The sequence below is a fragment of the Osmerus eperlanus genome, chromosome 1 (genome assembly GCF_963692335.1).
Source record: "Osmerus eperlanus chromosome 1, fOsmEpe2.1, whole genome shotgun sequence".
Lineage (NCBI taxonomy): Eukaryota > Metazoa > Chordata > Actinopteri > Osmeriformes > Osmeridae > Osmerus > Osmerus eperlanus.
Genome location: NC_085018.1, coordinates 21,867,045 through 21,873,808, shown reverse-complemented (window position 1 = coordinate 21,873,808; position 6,764 = coordinate 21,867,045).

Here is a 6,764-nt window from a genome sequence, read left to right as displayed (position 1 = left end):
ATTGGATGCAGTTTAGCCTTGCCTGCTTTATTAATCATTCCCATCCCCATCCATCAAAACACCAGGATTTAGGCAAATTTTGTTTTGGTCTGTATTTCTGTGTCTTGTTCTGTCCAAAACTGCGCTAAACATTTCTTGCTCTGAGACATTTTGGGGTTGTGCTGCACCTCAACGTAGAGTATGATAACACAACATGTACAGTCTGATAACACAACACGTAGAGTATGATAACACAACATGTACAATATGATAACACAACATGTACAGTCTGATAACACAACACGTAGAGTATGATAACACAACATGTACAGTATGATAACACAACATGTACAGTCTGATAACACAACACGTAGAGTATGATAACACAACATGTACAGTATGATAACACAACATGTACAGTCTGATAACACAACACGTAGATTATGATAACACAACATGTACAGTATGATATCACAACATGTACAGTATGATAACACAACATGTACAGTATGATATCACAACATGTACAGTATGATAACACAACATGTACAGTATGATATCACAACATGTACAGTGTGATAACACAACACGTTCAGTATGATAACACAACACGTAAAGTATGATATCACAACATGTACAGTATGATAACACAACACGTACAGTATGATAACACAACATGTACAGTATGATAACACAACATGTACAGTATAATAACACAACACAGACACATGGATGGAGAACGAAGGTTTGCAAGAAGCAAAGAGCCTGACCCTGCTCTTTGTCTACCACTGGGCCTAGAGGGGCTTGCAAAATATCACTTTAATTTGTCATGGTGAGTCTCAGCATGACTTTGAGTAATATTGAAGGGTTCTCCAAGATGGGAATCAGATGGGGTTTTATGGAAAATAGTTTGGAGCAGGTCTATTTGCAGATCATCCCTTTTCCTCTAGGAGGAGATGATGAGCCATTTGACAGAACTGAAGCCAGAACCCTGCCAGCGTTCGACATGAACCCAGGCATGGCTTTGTTTTCGGCCCGGACACACCTCACTCTTTTGTGTCTGGTTAGAGGAGGGCATACGAGATACAGTTTCTTAACAACCACTGACCTGTAAGTCTGCCTAACACAACAAGGACTGTGCTACCCACATTCAGTTATCAACTAGATCAACGTCTGAGGGCATGGGGAAAGTAGCCAGATGGAACCAGACGAATCTGCAGGCTCACGTTCCGTTGCTCTGGCAGATGTGTCAGGCCACCTTCCCTTACAAACATATCTCCCTCCAGCATGTAAAGTGGCTGGCCAGTCACAACCTCTGGTATCTGATATGGAGGGTTGAATACAATGACTGTAGTGTTGAGCCATTTTTGTAAACAACCAAGATGAAGTTTTGTTGCTCGGTTTGTTCTATCCAGAGGCATTTTTGGTCTGCACCTGTTTATAACACCATTTGGAAATCAAAAATGAACTGAGCTTCCAGACTACAACGCATTTGAGAATTGGTGGTCTGGTGGTGCCAGGCTAGGGGGAGAGAAGAGAGAGGAGAGGACAAACAACAAACAGTAGATCGATGTGTTGAAGCACTAATGGTATTTGAAACATGAATTTAGCCTGGAAGCAATTTACGAGTTGGGACTATACAAAATAACAAAACTCATTCAAATACAAAAACTGCCTGTGTGAAATGTCCTTGTCTTTTGGATGGTTATCAGACCATAAAGTGTCAGAGTCTGTCAAAAGACTGTCTGCAGCACAGTAGCATTCATGTCGTGAGTGAAAGGACACACACAAACACACACAGATCTACACACACAAACACAATAAAATGTTACAGCTCTACAGTAGCTGTGTTTCTTTGAATTAAGCACTTCGCTGAAACAACAAAGCCCTTTTATGACAGTGTCTTCAGGAGATTTCAAAGCCTGTTTACTAGCTAGCGGCAGACGATGCTTGCATACAGAGGAGGGAGACAACGTGTGCCTCAAATCATCCCACTCTCTAACAGAGAGATGAGTTTCAGGAGCCGTACAACAGGGAGAGGAGGTTGCCTGACAAAATGGCTGTGTTAAATGTTTACCTATCCATCAGGAAACAGAGCCAGAGTGTTTCCTGTCACGCAGAGAGAGACACACGAGCTCCTGCCTCTGTCAGGCCTGGAAGAAGATGAGAGTGACTGTTACGCCAAAAAAACAACAAAGGAAAAGAGTCATCTAACTTGTTAACAGCGATTACACTGGACCAGAAGAGCTGCTGGGTTGAAAAGCGGAGAGGCGTTGACAAATCTTGTGAGTTGACAGAAAAAAACACCCATTTACAGTTGCTGTTGGGCATGAGTGACAAAGACAAATGACAAAATCACAGCCCCCTCTTATCTCGTTATCATCTCTCGAAAAACAGACAAAAATCCTCCTCGGTGATGTTAACTCTGAATATGATTGTGACTATTGAGTGGGGGCTGCTCTATTTTTACATCACCAGACGTCAATAGCCAAGCATCAGTTGAAAACAGAGATGAGCTGTGAGTATCATTGGCCAGGCATTTGTACAGGTCGATCTCTACTCCAAAGCTCCGCGGTGGCAGGGCCCCTGGGGTGGATGAGGTCCGCCCGGAGTTCCTTAAGGCTCGGGATGTTGTAGGGCTGTCTTGGTTGACACGACTCTGCAACATCGCGTGGACATCGGGGACAGTGCCTCTGGACTGGCAGACCGGGGTGGTGGTTCCCCTCTTTAAAAAGGGGGATCGGAGGGTGTGCTCCAACTATAGGGGGATCACACTCCTCAGCCTCCCTGGGAAAGTCTATTCAGGGGTTCTGGAGAGGAGGGTCCGTCGGATTGTTGAACCTCGGATTCAGGAGGAGCAATGTGGTTTTCGTCCTGGCCGTGGAACTGTGGACCAGCTCTATACCCTCGGCAGGGTTCTGGAGGGTGCATGGGAGTTCGCCCAACCAGTCTACACATGTTTTGTGGATTTGGAAAAGGCGTTCGACCGTGTCCCTCGGGGGCTCATGTGGGGGGTGCTCCGGGAGTACGGGGTACCGGACTCCCTGATCGGGGCTGTTCGGTCCCTGTACGACCGGTGCCAGAGTTTGGTCCGCATTGCCGGTAGTAAGTTGAATTTATTCCCGGTGAGGGTTGGACTCCGCCAGGGCTGCCCTTTGTCACCGATTCTGTTCATAACTTATATGGACAAAATTTTGGCGTTGAGGGGGTCCGGTTAGGTGACCTCAGGATCGGGTCGCTGCTTTTTGCAGATGATGTGGTCCTGTTGGCTTCATCGGCCCGTGACCTTCAGCTCTCACTGGAGCGGTTCGCAACCGAATGCGTAACGGCTGGGATGGGAATCAGCACCTCCAAATCTGAGGCCATGGTTATCAACCGGAAAAGGGTGCAGTGCAATCTCCGGGTCGGGGAGGAGATCTTGTCCCAAGCGGAGGAGTTCAAGTATCTCGGGGTCTTGTTCACGAGTGAGGGAAGGATGGAGCGTGAGATCGACAGGCGGATCGGTGTGGCGTCCGCAGTGATGCGGGCTCTGCATCGGTCCGTCGTGGTGAAGAAGGAGCTGAGTCGAAAGGCAAAGCTCTCTATTTACCAGTCGATCTATGTTCCTACCCTCACCTATGGTCACGAACTGTGGGTAGTGATCGAAAGAACGAGATCGCGAATACAAGCGGCCGAAATGAGTTTTCTCCGCAGGGTGTCCGGGCTCTCCCTTAGAGATAGGGTGAGAAGCTCGGTCATCCGGGAGTAGAACTGCTGCTCCTCCGTGTCGAGAGGGGCCAGTTGCGGTGGCTCGGGCATCTGATAAGAATGCCTCCTGGACGCCTCCCTGGTGAGGTGTTCTGGGCACGTCCCACTGGGAAGAGGCCCCGGGGAAGACCCAGGACACGCTGGAGGGACTATGTCTCTCGGCTGGCCTGGGAACGCCTCGGGGTCCCCCAGGAAGAGCTGGTGGAAGTGGCCGGGGAGAGGGAAGTCTGGGCCTCCCTGCTTAGGTTGCTGCCCCCGCGACCCGAAGCCGGATAAGCGGAAGATGATGGATGGATGGATCTCTACTCCATTGCCACATTAAGATCAGGAAGTAGGGAACCTCACTCAGTTCAACAGGAAGGCCTCAGATTCAACCTGATGACTTACTGCAGCGGTGAGGGTTCATGTAACCACCATGATATCACATGATTAACAGTGGAGGGTTTTTTTTTGTGGACGAAAATATGCTGTAATGTAAGAGCGTGGACTTCTGTGGATATCATAGCTTTGGTTAGCAGAGCCAGCCGCTGTACTCATAGAACATGTACAATAGACTGCACGTGGAGTCACCAGGAAAACCTACTGTAGGCCCATAGCTAGCTTACTACAACAAGTCAGTTTGATAAATCTCTTAATATCTACAGTACCTTTAGTATCACTGCTCCAGATCGGTAGCACCTCTTGGGTATATTATCCTTGCAGGTAATTATCAGAGCATTATTCCACGGCTCTCTATTATCCTTCCAAGGCCACTTGCTGAACAACTACACACTATGCTGGGGACAAATTACATCAATTTTCCCTGGATGGGCCCAGACAAGGTTTAACTTTGTGTTAACTGGGAAGAGACAGTTTAATGTATGACCTGTATCCTCAGTAAGCTTCCAGAGAGCAGTGATGCAGTGAGCAATTACACGGGCAGAAACACAATGCTCAAAAGTAATTACAAATACGGCAGGATAAAAGACATAATAGAGAATAGGGAAAATCACCTCAAAAACTAATCTTTGGCTAATGTTTTTTTTCTTCAGATGTCAGGTTCATCCGAACAAACACGTCACAGTTTCTGAACACAAAGAGAGAAGAAAGAAAGAGACAGAGACAGAGACAGAGAGAGAGGCAGAGAGAGAGAGAGAGAGAGAGAGAGAGAGAGAGAGAGAGACAGAGAGAAGCAGACAGAGAGGGAGAAAGAGAGAGAGAGGATAAACAAAGTCAAACATCCTCATCCCAACACTGTTCCATTATTAATATCTTTATATAATTTTATGCTGATAACAACAAGAGAGAGAGAGTGAGAGAGATAGCGGGAGATTGTTTTCATCTGATAGCTTTCATCAGTAAGCCCTCCCCTGTGAACACATTTACTGAGGAATAATGGGAGTGGGTGTCATTGAGAAAATAGGAAGCGTTAGGTTATTAAGATAGCGAGGGCTGATACAGGCCGAGAGATCCTTTAAGAGCTGTCATTGTGTGTGTTTGGCTGGCTGTGTGTGTGTGTGTGCAGAGAAATGTGTGTTTGTGTGTCTGAGAGATAGAGTGCTAATAACCAGGCTGAGTTGGATATAATACCTTGTGTGCCTGTGTGTGTGTGTTTGCCTGTGTGGAGACGGTTGTGTGAGTGTGTGTGTGTGAGGAGGACAGACAATAGAAGTAGAACCAGGCAGTTATACTGCAGACCACAACAGAGAACAAAAACAAGGCCACTGTTGCATCTTCCAGTGTTGTACTGTAGCTACTGACATGTACATGAAGTATCAGTGCATGCTGGGACACTCAATGTAGACCGGAGCATGGCTGCATATAGTGTGTTTCAACACCTGACTATAACATTTCGCATTCAAAATAAAGTAAAATGTATACAGCGAGTGTGCTGGGATGTTTTACCCAGAGCTGTGAAGTGGCTGACTGTGATAACAGAGCTGTGACGTGGCTGACTGTGATAACAGAGCTGTGACGTGGCTGACTGTGATAACATAGCTGTGATGTGGCTGACTGTGATAACAGAGCTGTGATGTGGCTGACTGTGATAACAGAGCTGTGATGTGGCTGACTGTGATAACAGAGCTGTGATGTGGCTGACTGTGATAACATAGCTGTGACGTGGCTGACTGTAATAACAGAGCTGTGATGTGGCTGGCTGGGATAACAGAGCTGTGATGTGGCTGGCTGTGATAACAGCCATTTCAGTCAACCTGTCACTAAGGTGTCAGCTAGGCTGTGAAAAATAGCCGCCACCCCCGATCTGGTAGGGGCTGAGCGACTGCCGAGATAATGGGGAGAGGGTGACTCATTTTAGGGCCAACAGTAATTTCAAGGTGGGGTTGTGTGAGTGTGTGTATGTATGTGTGTGTGTGAGAGGTGGGGTGGGGTGTTTAGTTAGCGGCCACTGGGTATTAATCACATGAAATGAGCGATGGGTAATTGCCCAAGCTAAATGACAAGATGCTTCGGTGCTGGTAAAGTAATCAGATGCATGAACACGACCAAGGATAAATGTGAAATACAGATGGACTTGTCAGCTTGTCCAATCCAACCAAGCAAGCGATCACCAGCTCTCAGACAAACGACCACAAGCTCTCAGACAAACGACCACCAGCTCTCAGACAAAGGTCTCCAGCACAGGTATTTTCAGCAAATGCTGTAGGAGTTAATACACTAATAATACTATTATTTGAACATGTCTGAAATCTAGATGCAGTACTCTTGTTACCGGATCAAATACAACAATACAATGCAGACAGGACCTCAGTTTGCTACACAAAAATACTAGAACGCCACAAATGAGCTCAATCTCTCCTGGGGGGCAAGAGTGAAGAATGTAGAAGAACAGGGTCAGAGGGGAGAGAGAGAGATCCTGGACAATTGTCGAATAGAAAAGACGGACAGTAAGGATAGACGAGAAATTAGACAGACAGATACAGATTGTTTCACGAGAACCCACTTTGTTACTCTCCCGTGTTCCCCTGTTTCAGAAAGCACCTCTGCATCAGAGGGTCACATCAGCCCTCAAAGACAAGCAAAGCAACACGTCTGTTACT